The 17,336-nt window shown below is 54.5% G+C and overlaps 1 protein-coding gene across 1 annotated transcript in view; it reads left to right on the forward strand.

Moving 5' to 3' along the window:
• Nucleotides 1-17,336, forward strand: part of AHRR (aryl-hydrocarbon receptor repressor) — a 78,622-nt gene that overhangs the window by 17,001 nt on the left and 44,285 nt on the right. The window lies entirely within an intron of this gene.

The following is a 17,336-nucleotide window of genomic DNA, read 5'->3' on the forward strand; positions in this document are numbered from 1 at the left end:
TGTCGCCCGTGCCCTGACCTGTGCCCACGTGCGCCCGGCTGGGTGTCACCGGTGCCCACCGCGGTTTCACCTGGGTCTCACCCTACTTTGCTGGGGGGCTGGTTTGCACCCCCTGTCTTTGGGGGTCATTTAGAGGAGCAGTCCCTGAATGCTGGTGAACCAGAGAGGCTCTGTGGGAGGGGCAGGTTGGCTTGCTCACAGCCTCAGGGCTTCAGAGGACCAGGCAGGTCTGCTTCGTGGGGGAGCAGGATGGGGCTGAGCTCAGGAGGCCATGTTCCCCCATTAGCTAGCCTAACTGCCGAGCGACCTACCTTCCGTGTTGGTGCTGTGCCTGTCCTGGGGATGCTGTGACCCAGGCCGGCACCCCCTGCACAAGGAGTCCCTGGCGTGTCGGACCCTCGCAGTAGCTGTGGGTGGGTGCTGCCCTACGTCTGATGCTCTGGGCCAGGCTTGTTCTCCCTGTGGCCTGGCTCAGCTCCAGGGGGGAAAGAAATGTGACTGTCACCACCCTATTTCAGAGCCTGTGACTGTTGCCATCATCTTGAGTTAAGTCTGAACTTCTTACAAAATCATGACTTACTACATGTCTTTGGGAGTGAGTAAAATGAATGTGTAAAGGGGCAGGTATGGCCACTAGGGAGTGGTGGGGGCTGCGGCCAACAGCAGAGTCCATGCTCTGCCTGAAGGCTTTGGGGGTCAAATTCTGCACATCTTCTTCACGTTGCTGAACAAAATGCCTGGGGCTGCAGTGAGGACAGTGGGCCAGGGCTGAGGCCCTGGGGCGATGTGAACCCAGGTCTGTCCCACCTCCCACACTGGTGGGAGCAGTTTGCACTGAGATGACTGGCCAGGCCTGGACTCCTTGTAAATCCAAATGTGCCTGAGGTGTGACTCAGCCAGTGCGTGTTGCCGGCCTTCTCCAGTCCCCCAGGAGAGGGAGGGTGGCTTTCCTGAGGACTCAGCCATCCCCCAACCCCGACTTCCTCCAGAGAGCCCATTGTGAGGGAAGATGAGGGGCCTGTGGACAACTCTGCCCAGTGGGTACTCCAGCTGGGCACCTCACCGACTGGCCCCTCCAAAGAACCCCCCACTTTGGCCTCCATTTCTCTTACGGAGTGGGAATCCTAGATCCTTTGACCACTGCTGGCCTCGGAGAGCCTGCTCTGTGTGTGAAGGCTCTACATGGGGTTTCCTTTCGACCTCCATCCCATATCCCAGAACCCTAGGAGCCCACCCATGTATGTCCTCACTCTGCTCTGGGGCGTGGACCCCTGTGGGTAGTCCAGGCTCGTCCCGAGCCATGATGTAAAGGTTGCCTGCCCTCAGTGGGAGGCCGAGCACACTAGGCTATATGGTCATCGGGTCTGTTGAGCCAGGCTTGGTCCTGGGGGCTGGTAGCCAAGGCATCGGCCATGCCCAGGACCCCTCTGGGGCATCCATATTCCCCTGTGCCCCCATGCCTCCCCATGCCACCTGCGTCTTCCGTCCCCGACCGGGCCTGTGGGATTTTGCAGCCCGAGCCTGGAGTTCACTCAGGACTCAGCCCAGGTCAGTCCTCCTCACTAAACCACCCACTTTTTCTTTGGGTTAAAAGGGTGCCATCCAGGTGTCCATCACCCAGACGTCCATGGCTGGCAGCAAAAAAGTAGTCTGGAGGGTGGCAGAGAATGGTGGGTGCCATGGGGTGGGGTGGCCCTCAGTGGAGGTCGCCAGGAGGGTCTTGTGGGCTGGTGGGCTTCCCAGAGGAGGTGAGGGGCAGGTGCTGTCTGTGGGCTGTGCTGAGGCAGCCCCCTACCCCAGGCTCTCTAAGGGTTTGGCTCCTCGCTGCCCAGGTCCTGTGTCTCAGGTGGAGCCTCCTAGGTCGGGGCCCCTTCCCCAGGGACAGAGGGATTCTGTGCTCCTTCCCCAGCAGCACTGGGGATCCCCAGGCCCTCGGGGGACAGGGCTTGGTGCCCTCCCCTGGCCTCCACCAGGACCCTCTCACGGCTCTCTTTCCTCTGTGGGCAGGTATGTAGTGCAGATTCCTGTCCGCCAACCTCCATAACCACAGGCTTCTGTGTCCTCTCTCGCCGGTCACGTTCATCACCGCGTCTGAGTGTTGTCTGCATTCTCTTTCCCAGTGTCCACACGTCTGGCTCATGACTCTCTCTTGAAGCTCCGGTATCTTAGATTTGTGTTCTTGGTTGCCCTCAACCTTGGGTGTCTGATGGGCCAAGAAAACCCACAGATCAGAAGATGGTACCACACTTTGTTGAAAGGTGGGACAGTGTTCTTCCCAGCTTGTGTTCTGAGCAGAAGCTGAGAGTAACATCTCAGGGGTTTTGAATTACTTTTTTAAATTAAAAATCAGTAGTCACCCGGCCAGTGGGACCTGCGAGTGGGGCTGAGGCTGTATCATTCCCGGCTAACTGTGGGCTCAGTGCTGATGACTGGGTCCTTGGGGGCTTCAAGGAGACTAGGGGCTGTGCCCAGGTTTCTGCACCGGGAGGGGGGCACTGCACAGACCTCTCACGGACCCCTCCTTGTGTCCCCTCAGGGAGGCCCCATCCCCATGACTGGGGCTATTTGGTGGTCACTCTGAGCCCCAGTGGTGTTGAGGTCGGTTTACTGGGATGACTTGGAACATTTTAGAAGCTGTGTAGCACAGGGGTGCTTTCTCAGGAGGTTTGTGATGTGATGAAGTTGAGAAAGTCGTGCAGTGTGGTGGAGAACCGTGGAGTGGGTGCCAGGACACGTCGAAGGCGTGGTCCCCAGACTTGCCTTCGTGAAGCACTTCTGTTCTGGATGCCCAGCTTCCACTGAGCCCATTTGGACAGCTTGGGCTAGGTTTGGGGCTGCCCTGGGTGGGGTTGGTGATTCACCTCCTCCTACGGACACACCCTCACCCACCTGACCTCCTCGCTGGGCAGTTGGGAGGGGACGGGGTCACTTCTTCTCCGGACGGATCGAGCTGTACCCGGCCAGGCTGGGGTTGGTGGTCTCAGAAAGGCTCCGATCTACTGTTTCCAAGAGTTCAGGCCACTGTCCTAGTATCGACCTGAATGCCTAGCTCTTCTTAACCAGGTGCTACCCCCATGCCTCCCGCTGGTGCGAGCGGACACCCTTCATGTCGGCCTTTAGAGGCAACTCGAGGTTGACCTTGGACCTCAGGCTCCAGACCTGTGAGGAGTACCTGTCTGTTGTTTAAACACCTGAGCAAGGTGTCGCATTATGGCGGCTCAAGCTGACTGAGAAGGGCCCTCTGGGGGCAGGAGGATTGGGACCTGCCTCCTCTCCCTCTCATGTGGAGCATCCAGTGGCTTCATCCCCCAGGGACATGGTTGTGGATCACTGCTGCCTCTTACCTCCTCATCTGCTCCACCTTCCCTTACCCCTTCCTCTCCATCACTAACACTTTCTGGAAGATGGCTCCCTGTGGCATTTCCAGCAAAGACACAGTAGTTTTGAGTCATTCGGGATGGAGCACTTGTGCTGTCCTAACATCTGTGGCCACCAGCTTCTGACCCCAGCTCCCAGGAAGGTCCCTCAGTAGTCATCAGATCATCCTTGATTATTTTATGTGCCATTTTATTTCTCTTGCCATATCTAAATTACTTCCAGGAAGAGAAGCAGGCATTCATTGGTCCGTGCATGCACTGATTCACTCCCTCCCTCCTGGTTTCTGCGTCAGCTCAGGACTGAGAAGGAGCCAGAACTCAGGGTCAACACAGAACAGCTTTGATTTTTTTTCTCCCTGCCCCAGCAAACTTCCTTTGTGGCTGGCTCCCCCATTACCCCTGGAAGAACCAGGACAGCCCCGATGTTTCTGGTCCCTTCCAGAGAATTCAGTGTCTCTCCCCCCAACACCCCCTCTTCACGTTGGCTCCCTAAGCAGGCTGAGCTTGGTATTAGTATGACCTGTCTTTCAAGTGTGAGCCTTCTCTTCACCCTCACCTGGGGCTGCCGCAGGCAGGAGGGCTGGGGCTCAGGGGATGCTTCTCCTCTTGGTCCTGCCCCAGTGGTAGCTGTGGTTTCCTGCCCTTCGGGTTCAGAGCAGCAGCAGGGAGGAGAGGTGAGGGTTCAGTGAGGTCCTAGGTGAGCAGCATTGCCATAAGCGAGCAGGCAGGGCCCAGTGGGGGATCCAGGGGTCTTCTACTGCAGTTGGTAACACTGGTGCTCCATCCTCTCCAAAACTGGTCCCTGACACCTCCTTTCTTAGCCTCAGGTGTCAGATGGTGCCTCTAGCCTCCTTTGTTGAGGCCTCTGCTCATGTCTCTAGGAGGACTTGGAGGATTTGACACATGCCAGGCCAGTTTGGGGGCATTGTGGCCCTACCTGCTCGCTAGGAAATGTGTACCTTGGACCCGCCAGGTTGGCAGGCAGCACTTACCATGTTGGTGCAGGCTGGGTGCCTACCGGGAGCCTCAGGCACTGCCTTTGTCTTTTGGATTTCTTGAGTGTAGAGAGATAGCAGCCCTCACTGATTTCCTGGTACAGGTGGGGGCATCGGGCTCACAACACAGCGCCTCCAAGGAGACCCTTCTCCAGCCTTGAGCATGTCTCGTCTCTGACACCTCCCTTGCAATTCTGCCTAGGTCACCTGGAATCTCACTTTGGGACTTGGGTATAGTTGGAACCCTGTTGTTTTGGGACCTCAACTCTTGCAGACAGAAAGAGTTCCATATTAACAACCTGTTATAAGGAAGAAAACAGAAGAGCCACCATGGTCTCCATCCCCTTGGCATTTAGAGTCTAATGGGGAATTCTGCTACCAAGTATATGGTTTCTTCTGTTTCCAAAAATACAATGGACCAATAACCAATCAGTCATTCTGCTGCTAACAGCCAAAAATGCAAAGATAAAATATCTGAAACCTGTTATGACATATCAGTGAGACAGTAGGAAATTAAGGAATACTCAGAGACTAAAAACTACGTGAGGCTGAGAACCCAAAGAGAGTTTTATGAAAGGAAATTTTAAAGGACTTCATGCAGAAAGAAGGGAATTCCAGGTGGAGACTTGGAGTGGAGATAGAAGGAAGAATAGGAGGGTGGTGACTATGTGGGCAGATTGAAGCAAACACTGACTGTATAAAATAGTATAATGATGTATTGTAAGAACAAAACCAGAAAGAGAGAATAAATTCCTAACCATAAAAGCATGTAAAAGTAGAGAGGGAGACTTGAGGCACAGACTTCAATGGTTCATGTGTAAATTTCCTGGGAAAGTTGATGAGCTAATTCATCATACAATGTCCAGGGTAGTCATCAGGATAAGAGAAATGGGATTTCCTTTCAAACTAGTGGAGAGAAAAAATAGAATGAGAAAATGTAATCAATCAAAGAAAAAAAGACAAGAAAGGAGAAAACAGAGATATGGAAGCATGGAATAGAAAACACAAAATCCCAAGTATGTCACAAATTACAGTAAATGTGAATAGACTAAATATGCCAACTAAAAGATAAGGATTATTAGAGTGGATTACTGTATCAACTTACAAACGGCATGGAAAAGGTGAAAGGAAAAGTTTGGGAAAAGATATGTTGGAAAAGTGCTAACTGAAAGAAATCTGATGAAGCCATTTTAATGTAAAAAATTTGATTTTTGGTTAAAAAACATTACTTAAGATCAAAGGGAGTCACTATATAATGATTTTTAAAATTTAAATCAATTAAAATTTTAAATTGAAAAAATTTTTTCAAGCACTAAAATTTGTGCTTCTAGTAACATAACCTTAAAAATATAAAACAAAAATTGACAGAACTATTCAGAAAAATATATGAATTCATCATCCTGAAAGATTTTAAGTAATTCTCTCAGTATTTAATAGATCAAATAAATACAAATCAGTAAAGATTCTAGGAGATTTCAACGATGCAAAAAGGTTAATCTAAAGGACACACATAAAACACTATACTCTGAAACTATAGAGTTCACATCTTTTCAAACCCACATGAAATTTGTAAATATGCTGAAAACATATTGGTCAATAAAGCAAGTCTCAATAAGTTTCAAAAGACAAAATTATGACAAATTCATGTTAAGACCTCAGTGCAATTGACTGGAAATCAATAATAGATGACTTGAAAACCTTTATATTTGGAAATAAACACACTTGTAAATAACTCATAGATTGAAGAAGAAAACATCATGTAAGGAAGAAAATATTTATAATCAAAATGTGTAGGATGCAGCTAAAGTAATCCTCAGATATAAATAACCTTATGAGTTTATATATAAAAGAAAAATGGAAAATTAATAAACTAAGTATTTGGTTTAGTAGTTCTGGTAAAGAAAAGTAAAATAAAAAGAGAGTCAAAGAAAGAAAATAATAAAGGAGAAGATACTGGTGAAATGGAAAAGAAATATACAATAGAGTTCCTATACAATGATAAAATTTATAAAGATCTGGTGAGACTGAATGCAGAAAAAAGAATAAACAGTATTAAGGATGTAAAGGGAACATGCTTATAGATGCTACAGATATTTAAAAGATAATTTAAAGGGGGCCTGTGTGGCTCAGTTAAGCGTCTGACTTTGGCTCAAGTCAAGATCACAGGGTCCTGGGATCAAGCCCCACAGTGGGCTCCCTGCTCAGTGGGGAGTCTGTTTGTCCCTCTCTCTCTCCCCCTACTCATGTTCTCTCTCTCTTTCTCTCAAATAAATGAATAAAATCTTTAAAAAAAGATAATTTGAGGCTATTATGAACAAATTTATGCCAATAAATTTGAAAATATAAATGTACACATTGCTGAAAATTTAGCTCATTAAAATTGACTCAAGAAGAAATAAAAACCCCAAATAGTCATATGACTATTAAAGAAGTTGAATCCTGGGGCACCTGGGTGGCTCAGTCGTTAAGCATCTGCCTTAGGCTCAGGTCATGATCCCAGAGTCCTGGGATCGAGCCCCACATTGGGCTCCCTGCTCAGTAGGGAAGCCTGCTTCTCCCTCTCCCACTCCCCCTGCTTGTGTTCCCTCTCTCGCTGTGTCTCTCTCTGTCAAATAAATAAATAAAATCTTTAAAAAATATATAGAAGTTGAATCGGGGCATCTGGGTGACTCAGTCTGTTAAGCGTCTGACTCTTGGTTTCGGCTCAGGTCATGATCTCGCGGTCATAAGATGGAGCGTCCTGTTGGGCTCCATGCTCAGCACAGTCTGTTTGGGATTCTTTCCCCCACTTTCTCCCTCCCCCTCTGCTCCTCCCCCTGCTTGCATGCGCGTGCACTCTCTCTTTTATTTATAAATAAATAAATAAAATCTTTTTTAAAAAGTTGAATCAGTAGTTAAAATCTAGGCCCAGATGGTTTTAAAGCAATTTCTACCAAATATTAAAGGAAAAACCATTCTACTCTATACTGAATCCTGTCGTGTTGAATTGGAATTGGAGGTCCTGGTGTGAGCTCCTGGTTTTCAAAATATAAAGACAGCTATAGACATAAATATGTGTGTACATGTGTTTGCTCTGCCCACTGGCAAGGTCCGAGGTAGCTGTGAGCACAGCTCACATTCTGATCTTGGCTTCTGGACACTGTTCACCATCAAAAGGAACTCAGGCCTCCCTCCAGAGTTGGAGCAGGGAGAGCACAGGTCAGCTTAGAGCATCTTGAGCCAGAAAGTGAGGCAGTGCTCAGAGAGGGTGAGAGACATGCCACAGGACACAGCCATCCCAAAAGGGCTCCCACTGGCGAAGCCTGGACCATTTCAGCATTAAAACGAAAAAGGAGAGTAATAGATCATAAACCAGTGAATAAAATAGGATTCCATAAACCCACATTGCTATGGATGAATGAATGAATGAATGAATGGTAAGAGATAGTTCTTCTTTGGGCAGACTGCTGATACAGACGGGAGGAAGGGCTGTGGATAGGTGACTGGAGACAGAGGTGAGTTATAAAGTCAGTGGTCACTAACCATTATAGTAATAACTCAGGCAAGAAATGTTCATGCTAAAATCAGTGCCTGAAAGTGGGGTCAGAAGTGGGATTACTGTAGTCTTAAAACTATCTCCCAACAAAGTATGCATTCATGCTTAAGGGAAACACTTAGAATGGAGAAACCCCCTGTCCCAGACGACCAACTCTGACCCCACCAATAGTGGAGTACATTGACGTCACGTGCCATGCACCAGGAGGCAGAGAAGAACACGTTTTCTCTTGGGTGATGTTCCTGTTGAGGAGGGATAGACCTTGGTCTAACCATGAGGGAACACCAGACAAACCCAAACTGAGGGGCGGTTTGCAAAGTAACTGGCAATGATCTTCAGGGTCAAGGTCACGGATGTGGAAGAGGACCAAGGAGACTGGGCGCAGGGACCCAACCCCTGGCTGAAAGGGTGTTTGTGGGACAGTTGGTGGAATCTCTGGGCAAAGTGTGTTTGTGCACTTTGTGCTGTTCTTAGAGCTTTTCTGTAAGTTGGACATTGTCTCAAAATAAAACATAAACACATGACCAGAAGGAGGGAGAAAGAAAACGAAAAACCTGAAAAGGTGCTCTGAGGTGTGCATCATGGCAGCTCCGGAGTGGGTGCAAGAGCGAGTCCCTAGGGGAGCGGGGGGCGATGGCGGGCGGGCGAATGTCTGGGTGACCATGGCACACGCATGTGTTTCTCAGGCAGGTCGTGTTTGTACCCTTTAGAAGCACTTGGCCTCTTTGGGCACCCAGTCCTTTGGTAAAGAGAGAACAGCCAGCACTTCCGGCAGACCGGGTCTGAGTGTCGCTGGCTGGTCAGTGGGCAGGAGGCGAGTGGGTGGCTGTGGGCCTGGGACATCGTGCGGACACCGGGACGGGGTGCCATGGAGCACGAGGTGGGGCCTCCTTGTGTCTCACTTGGGGGATGCTTCCCTGATAGCCCCGTGCACCTGCTGGGTTCATTTTCGTGCAGCCAGGCCCCCCCAGTCCCTCAGCTTCTTCAGGTCCTTACTCGGTGTCACCCCTAGGCTGCCTCCCCAGCCACACTCCTCCCATCACGCCTCCCCCAAACTGCTGGCAGAGCCCCCCTAGGAGGTGTGCCCCAGGACGGGCAGGGATGCTGGCGTGAGCGAGTGAATGACTGCATTCTGCAGAGGCCCCCGAGCCCGCGGACGGCTTTGGGCACTGAAGCCGTCCACCTCCATTCTGTCCATAGCATCGACCGCGAATGACGCATGGGTGATAGGAACCGCTCACTTCATGGTGACGTGTGAGGGTGACTCACAGGCCAACCTCAAGTCGGGTTATTTGCAAATTCAAGGTTATGTAACTGGAGGCTTCTTTATAAATTTATTATAAATTCATTCTTCATACATGAATCAGATGTTCTCTGGCAGTTTTGCTCCTCCAAATCTTGGGACACTGGGCCTGTAGGTACAGCCCTGGGACTGTTGGCAAAGAGGCGGCCGGGCATGCGCCCCGAGGCTGGAACTGCCTGGTCGTAGAGCTCCCTGATTCCGGGCGGTGAGTGCCATGGGTCCGGCACGGTGGCATGCACACACTGTGTCTTACATCTGCATGCATGCACTTATTCACTGAATGAGTATTTGACTTTTTAAAAGCAACAGTACCCTTTTGGGGTTTTGTTTTGTTGTGTTTCACAAAATGTTTCTTGAACCCTTGGCTTGGTGCTGGTGTACTTTTCTTCTGATGTGTTGAAACTCAACAAAAATGCCCAACTATTTGGCTTGTTCCAGATGTTTCACACCATGAAGAAAGTATGGATCTGCAATGCGTAATGTTCCTTTTTCTTTTTCTTCTCAAAGAGCTATTTTTGGTTGCATCCTGCTCTGGGGATTTAAGGAAAGAGTGCATTTTCTCTGCAGAACGTGTGGCCCAAGTTACGCAGAGTGCCTCAGGAAGGGGTTGGAAATGTGTTCTTTTGACCAGAGTAAGTGGATGGGGTGGCCACAGCCTCTCCATCATCACTGGCTCTGAGGAAATGTATTTTTTATGGTGCTTTTTGAGCAGTATCAAAGTGTGAAATCTCTAAAGCTTGCCTGGTGCATTTTGGAATGTATGGAAAATTTTTATAGAAAATCAACAACCGGATGATACATCTCGGACTGTTCTCTTATTTTTGAAATGCAATGCTTGTGAGAAACGAGCATGTTTGTTTATACTCCTATGTTTTTTCTTATGTTGGGAACTCGAGGCTTTGAATGGCAGCTTTAGTCCCCTCCTCCTAATGCAAGGGTCTTGGAAGGACACAAGCCCTCCAGTCCACACCTGCTAGGACCCTTGCCCAGGCTGTTGGCTCTCCTCCCCCACACGCAGGGCATAAGCATCTTCTCCTGCTGTTAAGATGCACCCACACCACGTGTCAGAAGCAACCTACGTAAAGTACATTGCTTCTCCCTCCCTTCTTCAGACTCACATTGTCCAGGCCCCAACACAGAACATACACACCCTCGCACAGGACATACCTTGTTTCCACTCCTCCTGCATCCACCCCTCTAGGCCTGTTGTCTCACCTGTTGGGTCCACCTGGTTGGTTGGCGTGATGCAGGGATGAGAGAGGTAAATATTGGCCCCCGTGGGCCCTGCTTGTGTGTAATCATGAAATAATTTTGTCATTCACAGGAGGGGCAGTGCTTGGGAGGTCTGTGGGGGTGTGGCTGGGGCGCACCCCCTCACTGGTATGGGGAGACATCCAGGCTCAGACGAATGGACCCCCCAGAAAGGGGAGGCCGGCAGGCATGTCCCCCCCGGCCTCGTGCTACCCCATTGGGGGTCTCTTCTGGTCGTGCCCGCAGCCCTGGTGAAATGAAGTGTCCCTGTGAGCCTCCCTCCAAAAACCTCCATCCGTCTGCAGAGTCAGAGTAGACCATGGATGGGTGCCCTTTGTCTGGGGCAGGCGAGGTCCCCAGGGAGCTGCAGGGGGAACGTGCGGGCTGGGCCACTGTATCTTTTCACAGGAACCATAAGAAAGTCTTGTCTGCGCCCCACCCAGGTGTGAGGGGCCTGCCTTCCCGGGGACAGGGCCAGCACGTCCTTGCTCTGTGGGTGTAGGACAGATGGGCCTCTGCGGATGCCCCAGGATGGGGAGAGCCCCCACTCCCAGGAGCATCCTGCCCGGCACTCTCTCTCAGCTGGTGCTGCCTGTTTTCTGGGATGGCTGGGGGTTCTCCAGGACCCTCATCGTCCTGGCTCCTCCCCAGACACTTGCCCTGACTAGGGGCCTTTCCCCACACGTGCTGGACTCACCTACTCTGTACACAGCCCGCTGTCCTTCCAAGGGCCTTTCCAGAGCCACCCTGTGCCCCTCGGCCTGCACTTTGTCCTCCTACCTCTCAGCCCGCCACCCACCTGGGTGCTCCCCACTTCTCTGTCGGGACCTCACCTCCTTTCGATGGCTAGAGGAGACTGTGCCTGTCAGCAGCCTCCCACACAGGGAACCTGAGGGTGGTATTCCCGTTTCCTCTAACCCTTCCCCGTGCGGGAGCTGGGTGGACCTCCGACACCAGAGCACCACAAACCGCAAGCCTCTTAGGGAAGGAAGTGAATGAATCTGTTCTCTGCATCCGGGTGCAGAGGACGGCCTGTTCAGAAGGTAACGGAGTGGCCAAGACTTTCCTCTGTGAATAGTTCGAGGCCCTTGAGGATCACTGTATACCCCTTTCTTCCAGCATGGATGCCCCTTTTCATCTGCCAAAGGCAAAACAAGGAGTTAATCTTTTAGTCCTTGAAAAGTAAAAGGGGGGATGGTTTAAAAGTTTGAAAACTCACAGTTTGAAAACTGTGAGGTGATGGTCCATTAATTTGCTGTAGAAACTGCAGAGGGGTCTGTAGACCCTGTTGGGGTAGGGAGCCTGCCCTCCCGTGAGCAGCAGCTCCACACCCACCGAAGCCCCCCCACCCCCACCCCCACTCCTGGGAAGCGTGTGCTCTCCCCTGACTCTTTCTGCCAGGGCCTTAGTCTGGTTGGAGAGATTGGGTGTTGCGAGAGGTAAGCTGGGGCTCCTCAGGGCACCCGTCTGCTCCTGAACACACGTGGGCTCGGGAGAAGCCTCATGTTTGCCCCCCAGAAGGGGGCCTGGTGGTGGGTGGGACAGCTGACCTTCCCTCATGGCGGGCCCCCCACATCCTGCACCTGTCAGTCTGCAGGTGAGCGCCCCGGCCCCCAGGTGGCATGCCGAGAGGAAGGTGCAGCTCACCCCCAGGCCGCGCACACAGCATGTCAGATGGTGTTGGACCTGTCTTATAGGGGAGCTGAGGCTCCCGGGACCCCCTGTTCTAAGCTGTCTGCTCTTCTCTGCTAAGCATGCCTCCGAAGGGGTCTGGGGCGGAAGTTAGCTTCTGATGAGAAGTGGCCAGAAATAGGAGGGCACGCCCACTCCTTGGGGGTCCCCTGGGTGCTTCAAGCTCACTTGCTTCCCCTCTGCCCCTGACCTCTGGGCGTAGCACGGGGAAGAGCAGAGCTGCGGTCACGCCATCTGCCTCCGTAGGTACGCACAGGCAAGGCTGGAGGTGGGCTCTGACCTGTGAAGGCCTGGGGCAGCACGATGCTAGACCAGGGCTGGAGGAAGAAATGACCCAGATGAGACATGCCGTGGGTGCCACCCAGAGCATGAAGGTTGGCACATGGTGCAGAGCCCCACGACTCTTGGCTCGACCCTGAAATAGTGCCAGGTTTTACCAGGCATGTGTTCCATTCAGCTGGTCTGTGGACATGGGCCTGTCCACTCCAGGACCTGCAGATGGTCAGAACTGGGGTCTCAGTCCAGCCTCCAGTGGGGCCCCTGGCTTTTCTCTCAATCACCCTGGGTGACAAGGGTCCTGCCCCAACCCCTAGACAACTTCATGCATCCCACATTCAGTGCATGCTACATCCTGGACCCACTTATCCTGGCTCACCTGTCCTATCTGCCAAGGAGTAGGCTTCCCCCAAGCTGAGAACAAAGTGGCTGCCACCTTCTCAGCATCCCAGCACCATCCAGAGGCAGAGATAGGGGAGTCCTCCAGCTTCTCCTCCACCAAGAGTATTGCGTCTCTCACTGGCCAGACCCAGCCACAAGACTCTAAGCAGCCACTGTGGTGGGATGCTGGGCCCCAGGGCACGTGGCTTGGCCCAGGGTGGCACCTTGCTCTGAATGCCCCATGTGTGAGGGAAATGGAGGGCTCTTAGCAAGGAGATGGGGGTGCTGGCTGGGGGCTGGCAGGGTGCAGGCAGCCCCAGTCCGAGCCTCAAAGGGAAGCGAACCCTCCCTTCTTAAGCACCCCGACACCCCCTGCCTGTGTGTGTACACGGATGGCCACTGTCTCCATCATTTCTCCAATTCTCTCTGCCCCAGATGGACCTTGTTAGGGATGTAAGAAATCATTGAAGTGAGACGCGCTGGCCGCAGTGAACTCTGCAGCCAGTTGGTGGATAGCTTGGACCGCAGTGGGAGTCTCCGTGTGGCTGGCCCTCCGGGCCCCTTGGGTGACTCAGAGTGGGGGAGGGACTTGCAGGGCCGAGCAGTGCAGGCTTCCACCAGGATTCAGGCTGGGCTGTGAGCCTGAGGGAGTCCATTCATTTCTGGGAGTGGGCAGCCTGGCCCTTGCCTCCTCTTCCTGCCGTGTGGGCCTGAGCTCTGTGTGACAGACCAGGTGCTGAATGCTGGCCTCAGGCCGATCCCCAGGGCTCGTAGAGGCCCCCACCTGCCCCTCAGAGTCCAGGCAGGGCAGGAGGACTGGCTGCCAACAGGGTGGGGCCAATGGGACGTGGTCCTGGTGGGAGCCAGGGCCTGCAGCCTGGCCCCCTTTCTGTGGGCCGGACAGCACCAGCGGCTCACGAGGGCCATGGGGCACTTGGGCGTGGACAGGCCTCTTGATCCCCAGCTGGTTCCTGGGGGCTCTCACACCCTGGGCCCTGGTGTGCCTCTCATCCCTGGAATTTCTCCTGATCAAGCCAGGCCTTTGAGGGGCCCATGGCAGACTCCTCCTCACACTTTCACCAGCTCCCCAGAAGGACACCCTGTACCCCCACCCATTCCCTGAGAGCCCTTCTCCCCGACCCTTTACTATGGGCAATCAAGTGCAGATGAGGGGGTGACAGGGACCAGGTGGGGGCTGGGCATGGAGAGGGTGGGACCCCCCAGGGCACGCCCAGCATGGGGCTGGGGTCTGTCTGCGGAGGCTTCCAGGGCACTGGCAGTCCCCCCATCCTCAGCCCCAGCCCCCTTTCACTCCCGGCTCAGACCCGCAGGTGAGACCTGCGGTCACAGGGGAGAAAGAAAGCAGGACCCAGGAGAGAAGCGCCGATCCAGGGCAGAGTGGAGCTGGGAGGGGCTGGGGGGACAGCCTACAGGCTGCTGCCTGCCCCCCGCCCCCCGCTGGGGCTGCCCCCGCGGTCCATCGCCTGGGCACTCACTGAGAAGGGGAATGGCGGGATGCTGGCTGGGACCCCACACCCCGCTGGAGTTTGCTACCCTGTTTCAGTTCCCTGAGGGCCCCTGAATTGGGGGACCTGGGAAGTGAGGCGCAAACACTGTCAGCTCACATGGATTTCCGGGAAAGCTGGCCCCCACCCCCGGCTCGGCTCCACATTCGGTTTCTTTCTGTCTTGCCACAGGCCTGGGGGTGGGGCCCGTTGGCGGCTCTGCTCGCACGCGAGGCCCTGGCCGGGGTCCAGGTGGCTGTCACTGCGGGGCTGACGGCCCCATCGCGTGACAGGAGCCCAGAGGAGGCCCCGCCGGGCGTGCCCCGCCGGGATGTGGCTGCGGAGGAGGGGAAGTGGGGGTGCCCAGCTGGGGGGGACACGCGATGCTGGGGGGCTGGTGTCCTTCCTTGTGCAGAACATGGTGGGGAGGGGAGAGAAGTTGGGGGGGTTCCCCCTAGGTGGGGGGCACACGATGCTGGGGGGCTGGTGTCCCCGTGCAGAACATGGTGGGGAGGGGAGAGAAGTTGGGGGGTTCCCCCTAGGTGGGGGGCACACGATGCTGGGGGGCTGGTGTTCCCGTGCAGAACATGGTGGGGAGTGGAGAGAAGTTGGGGGGTTCCCCCTAGGTGGGGAGCACACGATGCTGGGGGACTGGTGTCCCCGTGCAGAGACGTGGTGGGGAGAGGAGAAAAGTTGGGGGGCTGCCCTACACTTCTGCCTCTAGTGGGTGTGGGATGGGGCGTAGCCCATTGTGTGTGTGTGGGGGTGAGCATCCCACAGCGTGGTGACATCACTGTGCTGGGTTTCCCCCACCCTAGCCTCACAGCTCTGCGAATCATCACTGCCCACAGGGTCTGCAGGGCAAAGAACAGGCAGGCAGGGATAGCCCAACCCCACACCTCCCCTCCCCTAATTTGAGGGGCATGTTGGGGAAGGCTGGAGGCAGGGAGCTGGTTTGAGCTGGGGTGGGGGTGGGAATGACCCCTCTGCAATGGAGTTTGCTTTGTGGGAGGCTTGGTGGCCTGGGTGTGTGGGTAGGTGGCCCTCTGTTATCTTTCTTGACCTTTGAGAACATGGGGTCATGTGTGACCCCTCGCAGAGGCTCCCCTCAACCTCTGGGGGTTCCCTTCGGGGGGACACGGCAGCGCTGGCTTCTCCAGGGTCGGTTTTCTGCTTCTGGGTGCTGGGGGCAGAGCCGTGTGGGTTCACTGTATTCAGAGCGCTCGGCTTTCCGACTGAGTGTTGAGTCAACAGGGTGACGTGCCAAAGAGGGTACAACTAAGCACCTCTACACGTCTCTGACTTTTGACACATCTCCAAGCTCAGTGTTTTGCTGCCTTGAAGACAAGTGAGTGGTGGGGGCTTGCTTGCTGGTGAGGTTTTCCGTTAGGAAGAGAGGCCTGGGCCGTCTGGAGCACCAACCGTCTCTGCACCTTTGCCCAGGGGCCCCCAGGTATGACTGTTCATGCTACCCGGATACACCTGATTTCTGCCCAAGGAAATGGGTTCATTTCTGGAAATATTTAGTGCAGAGAACAAAGGTCCAGTGCGGGGTGGGGGGGGTTGTTGATAGAGCAAAGGCCTCTGAGTGAGGGCGGGACGGGGAAGCCAGACAGCGACCAAAGGCCACGATGTGGGGCTCTCCTGAGGGCCGCCTCCCTGCATCCACCCCTTTGCCTCTGTGGACACTTGGCCAACAACATGCTTGCGCCAGGCAGCACAAGGCTTCAGGGCAGGGGCCCAGCGTGGCCTCGGCCCGGGGGCAGGGCGCTGCCGGTCCAGCAGTGTGGCTGGTGTGGGGTGAGACGCAGGGGGTCTCCATCCACAGTGGTCCCGTCCCACCGAGCAAGGGGCATTAGACAGGTCCTCTCACCTGGAGTGCACGCATAGGGGGCCCGGCAGTCCTAGGGCTCTGGGGGCTTCGGGGGGCCAGTTTCTATCCAGCTTGCCAGCCGAGTAGATGCTGCCCACTGCTCACTAATATGGGCGGGGTGCAGGGAGTGTGGAACAGATCCTGGGTCCGAGTGTGGCCAGCGGACATGAACACCACCTGGAGAGCACAACCACCACAGACCAGCACGTTCCCGAGGAGAAGTTCAGCACAGCTTGATGATTTTTAAAGAGAAATTGCGGGAGATGGAAGCGCCCGTGTTTGTTTTCCCCCAAGACCAGAACAAATGCAAGGGTTCCGTCTGCCTCGACCGTGGCCCTTTGACCCCTACTTGCACTGATATCACCTGCAGCTTCAGTCGGGAAACCGATCTGAGGGGCAGCTGGGAGGCACTCCTGCCCTGCCGTGCCCTCCACAGAGGCTCCAGGCCCCTTTCCCCACCCCAGGGGATCCTCTACAATTCTGCATGCCGAGGGGGACCCTGCAGCAGGGGCTGGTGAGCTGGGATGTGGATGACATCTGCCTGTGTGACCTGCATGTCTGTATGTCTGAGCTCTTCACCCCAAGATGGAGATGAAGCCACACTGGGGTTGGGAGTCGGGGGGACCAGGAAACTGCCCCCCCTGGGGGCACCTGAGTCGCTCCAGGCAGGCCTTCCTGGGGCTTCCTTTCCAGCTGGGAAGCCCATGCAGTGTGGGCTGTTCCACACCAGGTGGCGGGTTGGGGAGGGGTTGGGGGAGCTGGGGGGGCGTGATGAGGTCACTCAGGCCCTCGAGGGGGTCCGAGTTATGTAGGGCAGCAATGCTGAGTTAGGGCACTTGCTGGAGCTTGCATCTCCAGAGAGGAGCTTTGAGGACCCCAGGGGGGTCCCTGAGGCAGGGTGGGACTCTGAGCAGTTTCTGGGGAGCAGAACAGGGGTGGGGTCCTCGGGGTCAGGCCCAGCCCAGATGGCCTGAACTCCTGAATATCACACCGGGGCTCCCACCGGCGGCCCCCCTTGGCCCGGGTCCTAGCTCTCCTCCCGCCCTGTGACCCGAGCCTGTGCTGCCCCGGTGTGTCCTGCCCAGGAGACCCCGGGTCAGCTTGAGAGTGTGGCTTTGCCCGCAGACAGCGGCAGCCAAGAACTGGGG

This window comes from Phoca vitulina, unplaced genomic scaffold, assembly GCF_004348235.1.
Source record: "Phoca vitulina isolate PV1807 unplaced genomic scaffold, GSC_HSeal_1.0 scaffold17, whole genome shotgun sequence".
NCBI classification, from domain to species: Eukaryota; Metazoa; Chordata; class Mammalia; order Carnivora; family Phocidae; genus Phoca; species Phoca vitulina.